Raw genomic sequence first — 17,344 nt, 5'->3', positions numbered from 1 at the left:
TGATCCCATTTATCCATTTTTTATTTTTATTGTCTATTCTTTTTAAATCTTAGTCAAGAAATCTTTACCCAAACCAGTGTCCTGAAACCTTTCCCTAATGTTCTCTTTTAGTAGTTTCAGAGCTTGAGGTCTTACACTTAAACCTTTAGTTCATTTTGATTTGATCTTTCTGTATGGTGAAAGATAGGGTTCTAGAGTCATTCATCTGCTCATGGCTATTTATTTTTCCCAGCACCATTTGTTAAAGAGATTGCCCTTTTCCCCATGCATGTTCATGACACTTTTTTCAAAAATGAGTTGACTGTAAATATGTGCATATATTTCTAGTTTCTCTATTCCCTTCCATTGGTCCACATATCTGTTTTCATGCCAGTACCAGGCTGTTTTGGTTATTATAGCTTTGTAATACAATTTGAAGTTAGGTAATGTGACGTCTCCAACTTTGTTCTTTTTGCTCCAAATGGCTTTGGTTATTCTGGGTCCTTTGTGGTTCCATATAGATTTTAGGATTGTTTTCTTTTCCTGGGGGGATTATCATTGGCATTTTGATAGGGATTTCATTGAATCTGTAGATTGCTTTTGGTCATATGGACATTTTTAAAATGTTACTGATTTTTTATGTTGACTTTTTATCCTGTAACTTTACTGAATTTGTTTATCAGTTCAAAAAGTTTTTTTTTTTTTTGTATAATCTTTAGGTTTTTCTAAATACAAGATAATATTGTCTGCCAACAGGGATAATTTGGCTTCTTCCTTTTTAATTTGGATGATCTTAGTTTCTTTCTCTTGTCCAATTGCTCTGGCTAGGACTTACAGTACTATGTTGAATAAAGGTGGTGAAAGTGGGCATCCTTTTCGTGTTCTAGCTCTTAGAGGAAAGGCTTTCAGTTTTTCCCTGTTCAGTGTGATGTTAGCTCTGGGTTTGCCATAAATAGTCTTTATTATGCTGAGGGTATGTTCCTTCTATACTCAGTTCATTGAGAGTTTTTATTATGAAAGAATGTTGAATTTTATGGAGTGCTTTTTCAGTGTCTATTAAAATCATCATATGGTGTTTATTCTTCATTCTGTTGATGTGATGCATCACATTTATTGAGTTGCATATGTTGAACCATCACTGCATCCCTTGAATAAATCCTACTTGATTATGATGATATTTTTAATGTCTTACTGAATTCAGTTTGCTAGTATTTAGCTGAGAATTTTTGCACCTATTTTCATCAGAGATATTGGCCTGTAGTTTTTTTTTTTTTTTTTTTTTTTTTTTTTTTTTTTAATTTCTTTGTCTGGTTTAGTATCAAGGAAATGCTGGAATTATAGAATAAATTTGGAAGTAGTCCCTCCTCTTTAAATTTTTGGAATAGCTTGCATAGGATTGGTATTAGTCTTTCTTGAAATGTTTGGTAGAATTCAGCAGTGCCTTCATCAGGTCTTGGACTTTTGTTTGATGGGAGGCTTTATATTACTTCTTCTATCTCAGTACTTGTTATTGTTCTAGTCAAGTTTTCTATTTCTTCATGGTTGAGTTTTGGTAGAATGGATGTATCTAGGAATTTATCCATTTCTTCTACATTTTCCAATTTATTGGTGTATCATTTCTCATCATAATATTTAATGATCCTTTGAATTTCTGTGGTATCAGTGGTAATGTCTTCTTTTTAATTTATTTTATTGATTTGGATCTTCTCTTTTCTTAGTCTGGCTAAAGATTTGTTGATTTCCTTTATCTTTTCAAAAAAACTTTTAATTTTCTTATCTTTTATAATTTTTAGTCTCAATTTTATTTGTTTCTGATCTGATCTTTATTATTTCTTTCTGTTTGCTAATTTGGGGTTTGGTTTGCTCTTGCTTTTCTGCTTTTTAATATGCATCATCCCTTTTTTGATGTAGATGTTTATTGTTATAAATGTCCCTCTTAGTAAGAAATTTCCTTATTCCATAGGTTTTGGCATATTGTGTTTCCATTTTCATTTGTTTCAATAATTTTTAAATTTTTCTTAATGTTTTTAATTGATCAAAGCATCATTCAAGGGCATGTTATTTAATTTCCATTCTTTTACATAGTGTCCAAATTTCCTCTTGTTGATGTCTAAATGTACTCCATTGTCAGGAGAACATATGCTTGATATAATTTCATTTTATAGAAATTTTTAGCTTTTTTTTTTCCTTACTTATGGTCTCTTCTTCAGAATGTTCCATATTCTAAGAAAAAGAATGTGTAATTTTTGCAGCTGTTGGATAAAATATTTTGTAAATATCTATTAGATCCATTTGGTCTATATTGCAGATTAAGTCCATTTATTAAAATTTTCTGTCTAGATGATCTACCCAATGCTGAAAGTGGGGTGTTGAAGTCTTCAACTATTGTTGTATTGGATTCTATCTTTCTCTTCAGCTCTAATAAAATTTAGTTTACACATTTGGGTGCTTCAGCACCCAAAGGTGCATATGTATTTACAATTGTTATATCCTCTTGATGAATTGACCCCTTTATCATTATATAGTGATGTTATTTGTCTCTTTTTATACTTTTATTTATAAATAGAAAACTATTTTATCTGACATAAACATAGTTATTCCGTTTTTTTATTTCATTGCATAGAATATCTTTTTTATCTCTTCATTTTTAATCTATCTGTGTCCTTATAGGTAAAGTGTGTTTCTTGCAAGCAGCCAGTAATTTCTTTTTTAAAATATTTATTCAGCCACTCTTTGTCTTTTGATTGGAGAATTTAGTTCATTTACATTTAACGTCATTATTAATAGGTAAAGACTTACTACAATTTTGTTACTTGTTTTCTGGTTGTTTTGTTAGTACTCTCCATTTCCTTTTTTCTCTGTCTTCCTTTGTATATCAGTAATTTTAGCTGGTAATATGTTTTGATTTCTTGTTTTTTATATTTTATACTCTGCACTTTAACTCCAGTTCCTTACATTTTGACTTTTTGTTGTCTCTATTTATAATTTTGTATTGCTTTTCTCTTAACAAACTGTTGTAGTTGTGATTTTTTTGATGGGTTTATCTTTTAGTGTTCAGGCTAAAAATATGAGTGACCTACACACCACAATTACAGTATTGGAGTATTCCATTGATTCAGGTGATTTCTCTTTGCACAATAGTGCCTTTTTCTTTCAGATTGAAGAACTTCCTTTAGCATTTCTTATGAGACAGATCTGGGTATTAATGAATTCCATCAGTTTTTGTTTGAGAAAGTTTTCATTTTTTTCTTCTTGTTTGAAGTATAACATTTCTGGATGCAATATTCTAGGTAGAAAGTTTTTTTTTTTTTTTTTTCTTTTCTTTTCCCAGCACATTGAATATGTCCTTCAGCTCACTCCTGGCTTGTATGGCTTCCCCTGAGAAGTCTGATGCCAGCTATGTCAAAGTTCCTTTATCTTTTATTTGCTTTGTTTCTCTTACTGCTTTTAGCATCCCTTCTTTGTCCTCGACTTTTGAAAGTTTGATTATTATATGACTTGAAATAGTCTTATTTTGGTTGAATCTACTTGATGTTCTTAGACCTTCTTGTACCTAAATATTCATATCTTTTTTCTAGGTTTAGAAAGCTCTATGTTATTATTTATTTGAATACACTTTCAACCTCAATCTCTTTCTCTATGTCTGCTTTAACACCAGTAACTACTAGATTTACTTTTTTAATGTTGTTTTCTAGATCTTATAGGCATACTGCTTTCTTTTTTTTACTATTTTCTTTTCTCCCTCCGGGTGTATCTTTTCAAATAACCTGTCGTTGAACTTACTAATTCTTTCTTTTGTGGTAGGAATCTTGCTATTGAGACACCCTGATAATTTTTTTCAGTTTGTCAATTGAAATTTTTAGCTCCAGGATTTCTGTTTATCACTATTATTATGATTTTAATCTCTGTGTTAAATTTCCCTGATAAAATTCTGAATTTCTTCTCTGTACTATATTGGGGTTTGTTGTGCTTCCTCAAAACTGCCGTTTTGAATTCCCTGTCTGAGATGTCACACATCTCCATCACTCCAGCATTGGGCACGGGTCCCTTATTTAGTTGGCTTGGTGGATTCTGTTTTTATGGATGTCCTTGATACTTGTGGATGTATATCTATGCCTGGATATTGAAGAGTTAGGTATTTAATTCAATTTTCACTGTCTGGCCTTGTTTGTACTCATGCTTCTTGAGTGGACTTTCTAATGGGCTTAATTCAAATGAATTCAAATGGGCTTAAATATTGGTACCTAAGCTTGTGGTCACTGCAATTGTTTCAGCACTAGGCGGCGCACTAAGCTCAAGTATGCTAAGATCCTTGCCGATGCCTAGCTGCACAGCCTTGGTGGATCTGGGTTAATATAAAGGATAATTCCCTGGTTCCACAGATCAAGTCCTTTGCTCTCTTTCCTCGTTTTCCCCAAAGCAGAAAGAGTCAGTACGGCAGTTGGGGTAGGGGTGAAGTAGGTAATACAAGATTGTTCTTACAGTCTTCAATGTCTTTCCTTGTTATCATGTTACAGTCAGATACTGTGATAGCTCATCTGATTTTTTATTGTTGTTGTTGTTCTTATGAAAGTGCTTTTTTGTTTTTATTTGGTGGACGATTGCTGGAGGATTCTCTTTGGCCTTCTTTCTCTAGTTTCTTTCTTGTGTCTCTTTGACATGGTTCCCATTTGTCTTTGAACACTTTTAACTTTCTTTGTTGTGGTTAAAATTAGCCTTTGTCGGCCGGGCGTGGTGGCTCAAGCCTGTAATCCCAGCACTTCGGGAGGCCGAGACGGGCGGATCACGAGGTCAGGAGATCGAGACCATCCTGGCTAACCCGGTGAAACCCCGTCTCTACTAAAAAAAAATACAAAAAACTAGCCGGGCGAGGTGGCGGACGCCTGTAGTCCCAGCTACTCGGGAGGCTGAGGCAGGAGAATGGCGTGAACCCGGAAGGCGGAGCTTGCAGTGAGCTGAGATCCGGCCACTGTGCTCCAGCCTGGGTGACAGAGCGAGACTCCATCTCAAAAAAAAAAAAAAAAAAAAAAAAAAAAAAAATTAGCCTTTGTCAAAGGAATATTGGCCCAACAGTAATAAAGTCAGCACTACATATGCTTATTGCTACAGGAGTCATAACTCCTAGTCTGCTTTAGTCATATGAGCTTGGGAAGATATATTTGTTTTCTAATAAATTATAAAATTATATTTCCAAACAAAATGTAGCACTAGAGAGTATTGCTGTTAACTCTTTTTATTTTTTACTTTTATCTATTTTCTCTTATATTGCAAATGTTGGTTCATGATATCATTAATGTATTTGCTTATTTCCCTCTCTTACAGTCTTCAGAGAACAGGGTCAAAATTACAACACCATTATCATCACTGAAAAATAGTCTACTGAGTGAAGTTTAAGATTCATTTGCAGTTCCTTTGAGTCTTGAAATATATCTCATTGGAGATATATTACCAGAATTATGTGTTAAAAATAACTTGAGATATTTCTTATCTGTGTGGTTATATTAGCCATCTAATATGCAATTAGGGTAATTTGCTTTTGTTACATTTAATGATTAATGTTTTTTTCTTGAAATGTATTTTAACTGCTAATATGTAAAACATTGATAAAAGTCAAAAATATATTGAGGATGGGAGTGTTGGCTCACATCTGTAATCCCAGCACTTTGAGAGGCCGAGATGGGTGGATCATTTGAGCTCAGGGGTTTGAGACCAGCCTGGCCAACATGGCAAAACCCCATTTCTAAAAAAAAAAAAAAAAAAAAAAATTAGCCAGGTATAGTAGTGTGTGCCTATAGTCCCAACCACTTGGGAGATTGAGGTGGGAAGATTACTTGAGCCCAGGAGGTCAAGCCAGCTGTGAGCTGTGATGGTGCCACTGTGCTCCAGCCTGAGTAATAGAGCAAAATCCTGTCTCAAAATCAAAGCAATGTATTCAGAGGTATGCTTATGGATATTTTACATTATGCCTACTTACCCAACTCCAGCTAGAGGTGACTATCTCTATTTGTATTGGGTTTTTATTTCCACAGTTTTTTGTTTGATTAGTTGTTTGTTTGTTTGTTTGTTTTTGGCATAGATAGGCTAACGTATGTTTATTTTAACCTTTTTTGTTATATAAAATGCAACATAATAACCATGCCACTCTGTAACTTTATTTTTAAACTACATATGTATTCTGAATATCATTTAATAATTATATGTCAGTTTTTACACTAGCATAATATTACATTGGGTGAATTTTTTTAGGAATAGTCTTTTATTTATTTTTCATTCATTTCTGTTAGTATGTTTTCTGTCAAGAATTTGAAAGCAACTTGACTTTTTTATTTACTAGTAACTTGATCTTTATAACTGCAGGTTAGGGTTTAAGTTTCTATTGCAATATGTTTTGCAATTCATGTTTCTGGGTCAAAATTTTCAGGTGTATTATGCGCCTCTCTCAACGTGTAAATTTAAATTTTATTTCAAGAAGTGTGTGTATGTGTGTGTGTAACTGTTACTGTTTTAAAATTAATTTGCTTCAGTGTTTTGTTTTTCCTCAAAGGGAAAGGGTTAATACTGGGGGAATTAATTGCTCCAATTATACCTCTGTTGGAGCCTCTTTACGTATTTTCCGCACCTATTATTTTCAGATTCTTTTGATAACATACTTAATTCTTTTTTATTTTCTCAGCTTTTTTACTCATATTCTATATTTTTAAAACTGCATTTCCAGTTATACATGCCCTTCTCAACACAGTGTAATTTAATCTTACGGTTGATTTTTTGTTTGTTTGTTTGATTTTTCTTTTGAGATAAGGTCTCACTCTGCCAGTCAGGCTGGAGTGGAGTGCAGTGGTGTGATCACAGCTCACTGCAGCCTTGACATCCCCAGGCTTAGGTGACAGGTTCACCTAAGTCTGCAGAGTAACTGGGGCTAGAGATGCACTCCACCAACTTGACTAATGTTTTTTGTTTTTTTGAAGATGAGGTTTTTTCATGTTGCCTAGGCTAGTCTTGAACTCCTGAGTTCAAGCAATCCACCTGTCTCAGCCTCCCAAAGTGCTGGCATTATCGGCATAAGCTACTACACCCAGCCAGTCTTGATTTTAGATACACATTTTTCCTATTTCCAACTTCTTTCTGATACTGATGAGCTTCCACTTTGCATTTTCCTTTTCTTTAGTCTAGAACTATCATGAGTTTTTAAATTTCTTCTTCAAGATATTTTTACTATTTGTCTTTACATGAACAATCACTGAATTTTAAAATTTTGTTGTATTATTATTGTTTCCTCTGCTTTATGGCTGTTTTGATTGTGTGTGTGTTTGTGTGTATGTGTGTGTGTGTGTCTGTAATCTCACATTCTGAAAACTTTTGAGCCTCATTTTTTCTTTTTTCCTTTTTTTTTTTTTACTATTGTTATTGTTGATGTAGATCACTTTTTTTTTTAATCTTGCTGTGATGTAGCTATGTTTTAAAATAAATGGACACATTGAGTTGTGTCTGTGTTTTCCTGGTTCTTCATATTACCTTGCTTCTCTTGCTTCATTATTTCTCTTCATCACACTTAAGGGCCAAATCACAGGACAAAAGTGATTTTATATACTAGTAAGAACAATTGATCCAAATATATGAAAGTCTTTAATATAAATATGCTTAAAAATATAATTTTGAAATTATAATTGAACAAACAGGATAAGGGGGATAGGTGGAAAATAAATTTCAACTAGTCCTTTGATGAATTGGCATAGTAATATTGAAAGAACAAAAGTAAGAAAGATATAAAAAGTATAAATAACATGATCAATCAACACTTTTGTCTAAAAGTTTAAAAATTTATATTCAATAAGAATACACATTTTGTTATATTTTCGAAAATAGAACATGAATTGGACAACAAGACACAATGCATTCTAAATAATTAGGGTCATAGAGTGTTCTCCAACTTCACAGCCAACAAAACGTTTTCATACATTTGGAAATCACTAAGCTCATTATTAAGTAATCCTGAGACTACAGAGAAAATAATACATGAATTCTGAAAACAGTATAGCATAATGATAAACAACTTTAGGCATGTAAGGTTATAAGCATATGTTTAAAATAAAAATTGGAGCTTTTTTTTTAACTTTAAGTAATTTTTTGAGAATACAATGGAAATCTAATTTTAAAAAACTAATCATCCCTCTAAACACTTAGGAAAAAAATACACTAAAATAAAAGGTTAATAAATTTAAGTACTATAATCAATTTTAAGAGAGAACATTACAAAGAAAAAGATTAAAATGAAAAAGTGATATTAATAGCAATACTAATTAAGAAGATAATGAATGCAAATAAGCAGAATTTTTAAAAGGGAATGACTAGAAAGGTAACATAGATATAATAGTTTGCTCCAAAAATAGCAGGAAAAAAATAGTGGCTTATTCCTTCTCCTTTTACAAATCTCCCCAAATGATCAGTGATAGAAAGTAACCAATAAGAACAAACAAAAAACAGACAAACCCAACAAACTAAGCCTGTTCATTTCATCATCTCCCAGAAGTCTCATGTCTATAATTTTTCTTTCCTTGTAGATGGGACCACAGAGCAAAAACAAGCGAGCCATGACAATTCAAGTATTAAATTTCCATATATGTATTGTCTTTTTCATTGTAAAATTCCAAAAGAACACCTTATAACTTTACATCATGTTCAGAATTTTGATAATTAAGTAAATTGCACCTTAGAGTTAGAGCTGTGCATTCTATTTATTTAGCAGATATTTACTAAGTGTCCACCACTATTGTTTTAAGTACCACCTGTTCAGTGAAAGAAGCTCAGATGAGGGCCCTATCCATATGAAATGCACATTCCAGCATTAGAGTCAGGTAATAAAAAGGTGAACATAACATCTCAAGCGAGTAGTGCTGTGGACAAAGTAAAAGAAGGGTTTGGGGGAGGGATGGATGTGTGTATGGGTGTGGGTGTTAACTTAGGGGAGGTCTTGAGATGAGAATGAAAAATAGTGAAGTAAATAACCGGAGAATGGAAGAAATGCAAGTCCAAGAACTAGATGGGTCCCAGCAGATGCAGGTCCTCACAGGGCCATGTATCAATTGTACCTATGGGCAAGTAATACAGTCTTGACTGCGATAGGTTCAATACATATGGATTAGTTTTATCAGGTAATCGGAAGTCTGAAGTGGAGGTAGTTTTTAGTGTTAATTTAAAGGTTCAAAAGTGTCAGTCATCAGATTTTATGGAAACCTAATAAAAAAACTAATTATCCATCTGAAAACCTAGGGGAAAACTTATGAGTAAACAAAGAAAGCATAATACATTTCAGAACTATAACCAATCTTTAAAGAGAAAAGAACAAAAAATTTAAATGAAAAAAGTGGTATTAGTCTTAATACTAATCACAATTGTATCCCACACAGGAAAAAAGGAAGAAAAGGCAACCAGGGTGCTGTAAATCTTGCATCAAGAAAAGTCGAAATTCTCTCAGAACTTTCTAGTAGAATTATGTATCATTGGCCAGAATTATTTCACAAGGCTGGTGACTCATAGTTGCAAGAGTGGTTAGAAATCTGGGGGTGGGGGTGGGGTGGGGTTGTTTGTTTGTTTCTTTCTTTTTTGACTAAGCTGTACATATTTATGATTCTCAAAGAGACATTCTGGTAAGAAGACATAGGAGAATAATGGATACTGAATAGACAACACTATTATCCTGTGCCATGTAAAGGTTGGAAATACTGATTTCATCACATTGTGTTAGGAGGCTTTTAGATGGTTTTAAGCAGCAAGCAGAATGATTAAATTTAAATGTTACTTAGGCATTTTTCCTGCTGCATGTATAGTAAGTTGTAGACAGGTGGCAGCGGAAGCCAAGATAACAGCTGGGGAAGTGATTATAGACATCCAGGTGAGAAGCAATGGTGACCTGGAAGGTAATGAAATTAATGGAGACAGAGGGACTTAGAAAGGAGAATATGTTCTGGAGAGATGCAGGATTTGTTCGTGGAATGAAATTGCAAAGTGAAGGAAAGAGCCCCTAAGGATGAATGAACTCAGACATTCGACTTGAGCAGTTCAAGGACCATGGTGCTTGAGGCAAGGGGACTTTGGCAGTCATGGGGGTGGTGGGTGCTGGACTTCAAGAGTGCTGTTACAGTTTGCTGTGTAGGAGATGCTCTTAGACATCCAGATGAAGTTACCAGTCAGTAGCCCATCACCTCTCCAATTCTGGAGGTGTGAGAATATGGCAAGAACTCCATGAGGAATTAGAGAGGTAGTGTTTTCACCCCTGACACAGGTGTAGTCAGCAAGTCCCATCCAATGTTCTCAGTTTCATAGTCAGCCTCTCACGATAGCTCTGCTGAGAAATGCATGGCTTCTCCAACCTGCCATTGTCCACTCTGATTTGGACAGTAACATCTTTTGTACTTTGGAGGGATTGCCGCCACTTTTCTGCCCCTTGTGAAGAAATATTAAAAAACAAAACAAAACAAAACAAGCCTGTGATTCATTTCACCACCACCATCGATCATAATAATAATAGTATTGATGCTTTGGTCATTTAAGTGCCATCAGTTGAAAATTAATAATGACAGCTTCCGAGTGAGGCAGTACTTCTGGAGGGACAGCTCAGCCCACAGACTAACCATGTCCACTAGTAGTATTTGCACTTCTGTAAATTGTCCCCTTTGGAAGGCCAGAGACTAACACATGGCAACTAAATGTAGCACACTGTTTAAAAACTTGTTAAATTTTTTTAAAGGAAGACATTATTGGGACAATTGATGACATTTAACTGTAGTATGAAAATTAGAAGCTCCTCACTTATCAGCACTAGCTTCCTGATTTTGCCAGTTACAGTTCTGTTATGTAGGAGAGTGTCCTTTTTGGTTGAAAATGCTTCACAGAGTATCTAAGTGTGATGGGGCATCAGGCCAGTCAATTTCTCCCCAATTCATGAAAAAAAAAATTATTTAAATCATACTTTTAACTTGAGGTTTGTAATTGCTTTAAAATTTAAAGGAAGACAATAATAATGGTGCCGTTTTACCCTAGGAATTAAAGATGCTTCTTTGTTTTAGCTACTATTTCAGAATTTTCTAGCCTGCTAGGGGTATGTTCACTTGCTCATATTAAATGGGTAAAGCAGTCACATAAATTCAGTCATTAATACACCTCTTCAACCCTGACAATTTTATAACGCCTCATGTTCTCAGTAGCATACTAAGACTAGATGCCAACATACTGTAAAATCAAATTTTATTTCTTTGATCCTAAACATGTTCAAAAAACACCTGCTCAGAGGGCACTCACTTTTTACTATTACAGCAGGTCTACTCTGTAGAAGATTCCATGGATTTTTTTTAGAAGGGGTGTGAGAGTTCAGAGTTCTCTTGAGAATGTTAGGGATAAGTTAGCATACTGTTTGCTAATTGTCCAGTAGAAGAAAACACTGGAAATGTCACGAAGTAATTATTGCTTACAGCGCACCTGCTGTGAAAGCATTCTTTCAGTAACTGTTTGTTGTTGATACCTGAGAGAACTCCCTCCAAAGAACGCAAAGCACATAATTACCAGCCCTTAGTGCAAGCCCTTTTGGAGAAATTCTCAGTTAAACCCACTCTTTAGAGTCAAATAGCAAAGGGGCTTGTAATTAGATGAGCTCTTCTTTAGACATGAACCAACATAGATAATGCCAGATAATTAGTAGATAATTTTCTAGGTATTCCTGGCACCGAGTGCTAAAAGCAAAATTAAGTCAGGCAAAGCACTCTGAGAATTGCCTGTGGCCAGCATGTTGTAAGTGTTAATTGGGAAGAGAGAGGAGGAGATCTTTAAGCTGGAATCTGAATTACTTTTTCCATTGTCCTGTTAATCGAGTGGCCTGATAATGGCCAATAGCATGAATAATTTGGTAATTGAAAGGCAATATATGATGTGAGTTGTTTATTGGAAACAACCTTTAACTTTAATCACTGGTTTGAATAATATTTGAATTGTGGAAGGGAAGACATTCAGTAAGCTTTTCAACAGTGGTGCATGTGTTTTGTAATTTTCAATAGCACCCTTCATTCAGTGAACGGCTAATTGGTGTATTTACATCCATGTTCTGAGAAACAGTTTGATTGGGGTGGTGCCCAAGTTCTCAGGGTTTGGAGATAAATCTTGCATGTCTCTTTTCAGGAATTAATGCACTACTTCAAAATTTCCTCAAAAATGTCACCAGTGAGCCACTTAATTACATATCCATAATTTTAAAAGTTGTGTTAAGACAGAAGTGGGTCAACTGTAGAAGAAATGGGGGAAAAATGTGGAGAGAATGTCTAAAGGAATAAACTCAAGATTTCCATTGTTGAAGCTTCTTTAGAATAATTTTATCCATTTAATCAGCAATACACTGCTAATGATAGACTTCTCTGGCAAGGCTGCTGCTTTCAGCCTATCCATTACCCAGAATTCGTATGTCCGTGACGAACAGTGCATGTGTTTGACTGGGAGTTAGGGACATCCATTCTAAGTCCAATGTTAGCGCATATTTCCTGCACGATCAAAGGCATATAATTTTCTTTCTTACTCCTCTGTTTCCCCATTCATAAAAATTAAATAAAAGCCGTGTTTACATAAGGCATTATTTGAAGGATTAAATTATATAAAATCTTATGCATTAAAATTGTAGCATGTTATGTAAATGTTAGGTGTTATTTTCATTATCAATATGGATTAAAGATACCATGAAATTAAAGCACAAAAAGGGAATTTGTGGAGTCAGAAGAAATTGAAATAAATGCCTGCAGTATTGTAAAATACATTGCCGGTCAAGAATTATGGGCAACTTTTCTCATTGTAAAAATCATTTCCTCTCATGGAATCAGACTCCTACCTTTTAATAGTTTCCTGCTCCTTTCTGTCCTTCTCTTTCTCATCTGTTGAATCGCTAAATCCTGCCTCCTCTTTCTGGGCAGTATTTCCTGGTCTTACTCTCTCCTTTATCCTTCTTAGTCTCTGTTCTCATCTTCTCCTCTTTGAAGAGGACAAGAATTTCCTGTTTAGTTGGCCTGTTGTTGCTGCACCCTTTCAAGTGGTTCTCAAACTAGTTGAGTTACAAAATTCTACATAATCTCTACACTAAACTAAAAATAATTAGGTCTATACATTTGTGCTAAATTTGATATGAGCTTACATTTAATTCTCACAGACAATTTAGGCATGAAATGAAGACTTTTTACATTATGAAAATTTTCCGATTGGGAGCATACTTCCCCTGGCCTCATGTCCTTTGGCGTTCCCACGCATGGCCTATGGGCTTCAGCATTGGATTTGGGCATCTGAGCTCCAGGGCACAGCTGGGGGGCAGGGCAGTGCCCTAGGGAGCTCACTTTAAGAACAATCGCTCCAGAAGGCAGGAAGAAGGCTCTCCGGTAACATTTGCCTCACATCATTTGCAGAGAAGCAGAGGAGGGCCACCGTGCCATGGGGGCGCAGCCGGCTGGGTGAGGTCCTTGGGGTCACACAGAGCAGTCTGTTAGGGGCTGTGACACTTGGGGATCCCTGCGGGAGAGAAGGTGTTCATTGAGTTTCCACCCACCGTCGATAGTTTCCACCCGCCCTCGATGAGTGTTGATGCAGGTGGACATGAGGTGTCTTCTCATGGTGACGCCATCAGGATGGATGGACTCATTAGGGTGAAAGGTGGCCTCAGTTACCCACTAGAGTCCTGGCAGGCGCTGATGAGAACATCAGACAGTTAGGGTGGTTTATTTCAAGTGAAAATTTCCTTTCTTTTTCTAAGAGCATTTCTTCGTTCTTATCCCAGTTAAGTGTCAAAATTAAAATGATTTTTAAAACCTTTTGTATCCCCCAAATGAAAATAAGCAAAATGCTTCTGTTGGTGTTCGCAGATGAAATGAAGCTCTCAGGATCTGCTACGAGTCCGCAGCCCTAGAAAGGGAAGGCAATGCCTTTCCTCGCCATGAAGCCAGGTTTTCAGGCTGCTGGTCAAGGCGTCCCAAACCCCCCAGGCTGGGGCTGTCGCCTGTTACAAAGTTTGATGCATTTGCTTTTGATCCTATACTAGAATTATTATTTGGAGACAAAGACTACTTATTATTGCATAGCACCCTCAGCCTTGTTCACAACCAGGGGACATTTAAGATGTATCTTGAGAATGCATTTCTTGTATGGACAAAGGCCATTTGTCAATGAAAAGTCAACAAAGGTGAGTAGGGGACCATTTGCCCTGCCTGTCACTCACCAGGTGAGTCATGCTGAGCTGGCTTTGAAGGTGGTGGGGAACAGTACCCTGCAGAGCTGACAGTTTAGGCTCTGGGAGACAGTTAGTTAGACTCTGAAAGACAGTTTAGGCTCCGGGAGACAGGCTCTGGGAGACAATTAGTCTGTGGGAAACACTTTGAGAAGTCAGACCCACGCTCCCGCTGCGAGGTCAGTTCTCAACAGCTGCAAGTCTACTCGAAGCCGCCTTGCCCATGCATGGGCTTCTGAAGGGATTCTGTCCCAGATCCGGGGAAGACAGTTTGCCTATGGGCTCAGGTAAGAGGCCTATGAGGCTCGTCTTCAGCTCCGCCTGGCCAGGTAATGGATGTTTGGTGGCCTCAAGGGGTTAAAGGTGAAGCCACCCACAGCACTGCTATGATCTCAGGGTGCAGGTTGAGCCTCTCTGCTGCTACATCACATTTCACCAAGAGGCTGAAAAAGCAGGTCTTGTAGGAAAACAGAACCTGGCTGCTTTTTCGTCATAGCCGTTGTTCCAGAGAGACAGGATGGAACCCTAGTTTAAAATCTTGTGGATGTTTGTAAAGGCAAATGGCTTTTGTTCTGCCTTTTCTCCTCTTTGACTTTCATCCATGTGTGTTTCTTTTTCCTATTTTTAGAAGCAACTGTTCTTCATTTTGAGCGTGCTTCTAGTAACTCAATCCCAGGGTAATTCAACCCCGAGGCCTCTCTGCTCCATGCTGAGAGGACACAGCTTTCAGTGGCTGTCGTCTTGACCAGGTGTTGTATGTTGGGAGGGCTGGTGGTGGTGAGCCATATGCAGAAAACCGAAACCAGATCCCTTCCTTATACAAAATTATACCTTATACAAAAATTTGTATACCTTATACAAAAATTAACTCAAGATGGAGTAAAGACTTAAACGGAAGACCTAAAACCATAAAAACCTTGGAAGAAAGCCTAAGCAATAGCATTCAGGACATAGGCATGGGCAAAGATCTCATGACTAAAATACCAAAAACAATGGCAACAAAAGCCAAAACTGACAAATGGGATCTAATTGAACTAAAGAGCTTCTGCACAGCAAAAGAAACTAGTATCAGAGTGAACAGGGAACCTGCAGAATGGGAGAAAATACATCTCAGAATGAATTGCTTCAGGTGAAGAAGACCCTGTCCAGCCCTGTGACTCAGGTGTGAAGCCCAATCGAGGTGAGGACAAATGTGACTTTGAGGAAGGAACTGCCACCACAGAGATAATTAAAGCAACTCATATTTTATGCACTGTGCCCACAGTATTTTCACATGAGGGTGTGCTCATAATCTACTGTGAGTGTTAGGAGATCACATTTCCTTCCATCCTAAAGCAGAAGGCATGATTCTTCCTTGATTGAAAGCCCTGTTCCCTATGGGAGCATTACAGCCCTGCCCTATCCAACTTGTTGGTGGTCATATGATGGGATTTGGCTGCTGAGAAGGGAGCAAAGGTGGTCTGAGTCACCCACAGGCCAACATGGTCACATTCAGCAGGAAAAATGAGAGTAGTTCCTGAAAAAAGAGGAAGTGCCCTTTTTCCCACTGCTGAGGTGACAGGCAACACTTCACTTGCAGCTGCTCTTCAGCCTGCATCCTAGAAGGAGAATGACAATGACTTAGAAGACCAGCCATCTGTGGAAAGAATACCATCATGTGTATATAACAGTAAGCGAAAAAGCAGTCTCTCATGGTACTTGCCACTGAGATGTTGTTGTTCGGGGTGGTCATTACTGCAGCATGATGCTGCCTGTCCTGACTGATACAGCCCCCAATTTTCTGCCAAGCACCTCAAAACTTAACTCTCTCACCAGCTACTGTCCAGGCATTTTTTTCTTCTCTGTTTGACCAACTCCCTTTATTACATAGACCAAAGTAGGCATTCTTTCCTTCTCTCCACCTCTTTGATTCTCTCCTCTCAGATCGTCTCTTGAGTGCATGCCACCAGTACACAAGAGCTGATTTTTGTTGACTGGGCTATCAACGTAGGAGGAACTGCATGTACAAAATTAAATTCTGGATACTGAAAAGTGGAGGGTGCTGTGAAGACTGTACCCTCCCACCTATTATTAAATGTCAAAACTGTATATCAATATATGTGTCTGGATGATATTCAGAAGAGTGAAAAACAGTCACGCCTTGCTTAACCAGGACATGTTCTGAGAAATGTGTCCTGAGGCATTTTCGTCTTTGTGAGAACATTCTAGAGTGTCCCTACACAAACTTGATATTGTAGCCTACTGCACACCTAGGCTACATGGTGTAGCCTGTTGCTCCTGGGCTACAAACATGTGCAGCATGTTACTGTACCATAGGCAATTGTAGCACAATGGTACATATCTATATATCTAAATATATTTAAACATACAAAAGGTATAGTTAAAAAATAGTGTTATAGGCTGGACATGATGGCTCACATCTGTAATCCCAGCACTTTGGGAAGCCAAGGTGAGCAGATCACCGGAGGTCAGGAGTTTGAGACACAGTCTGGCCAACATGGCGAAACCCTGTCTCTACTAAAAATATGAAAAAATTAGCTAGGTGTGGTGGCATGTGCCTGTAATCCTAGCTACTCGGGAGGCTGAGGCAGGAGAATTGCTTGAACCTGGGAGACAGAGGTTGCAGTGAGCTGAGATCATGTCACTGAACTCCAGCCTGGGTGACAGAGTGAGATGCTGTCTCAAAAAATATATGTAATATTATAAACATATGGGACCCCCTTCATATATGTGATTTGTCATTGACTGAAGCATCATTATGTGGTACATGACTATAAAAGTGTAGGCTTTTGAATTAAAACTAGAGTCTATTCATCTTCTGCAGAAAATATTTTTTCAGATTTTATTCATAAGAGTTGTACATTCTTTGGTGGAAATATGCAATATTTTGATATTGCATGCATTCAATACAATATGTATTGATCAAATGAGGGTAATTCGACTATCTATCACTTCCAATGTTTAGCTTTTCTTTGTACTGGGGTTATTCTAATTCTTCTCTTGTAGCTTTTTTGATCTATGCAGTACAATGTTGTTATTATACTCACCCTACTGTGTTTTTGAACACTGGATCTTACTCCTTCTGTCTAACTGTATTTTTATTCCCATTAACCAATTCTCTTC

Source organism: Piliocolobus tephrosceles, chromosome 4 (assembly GCF_002776525.5).
Source record: "Piliocolobus tephrosceles isolate RC106 chromosome 4, ASM277652v3, whole genome shotgun sequence".
NCBI classification, from domain to species: domain Eukaryota; kingdom Metazoa; phylum Chordata; class Mammalia; order Primates; family Cercopithecidae; genus Piliocolobus; species Piliocolobus tephrosceles.
This window is presented reverse-complemented; position numbering follows the sequence as displayed.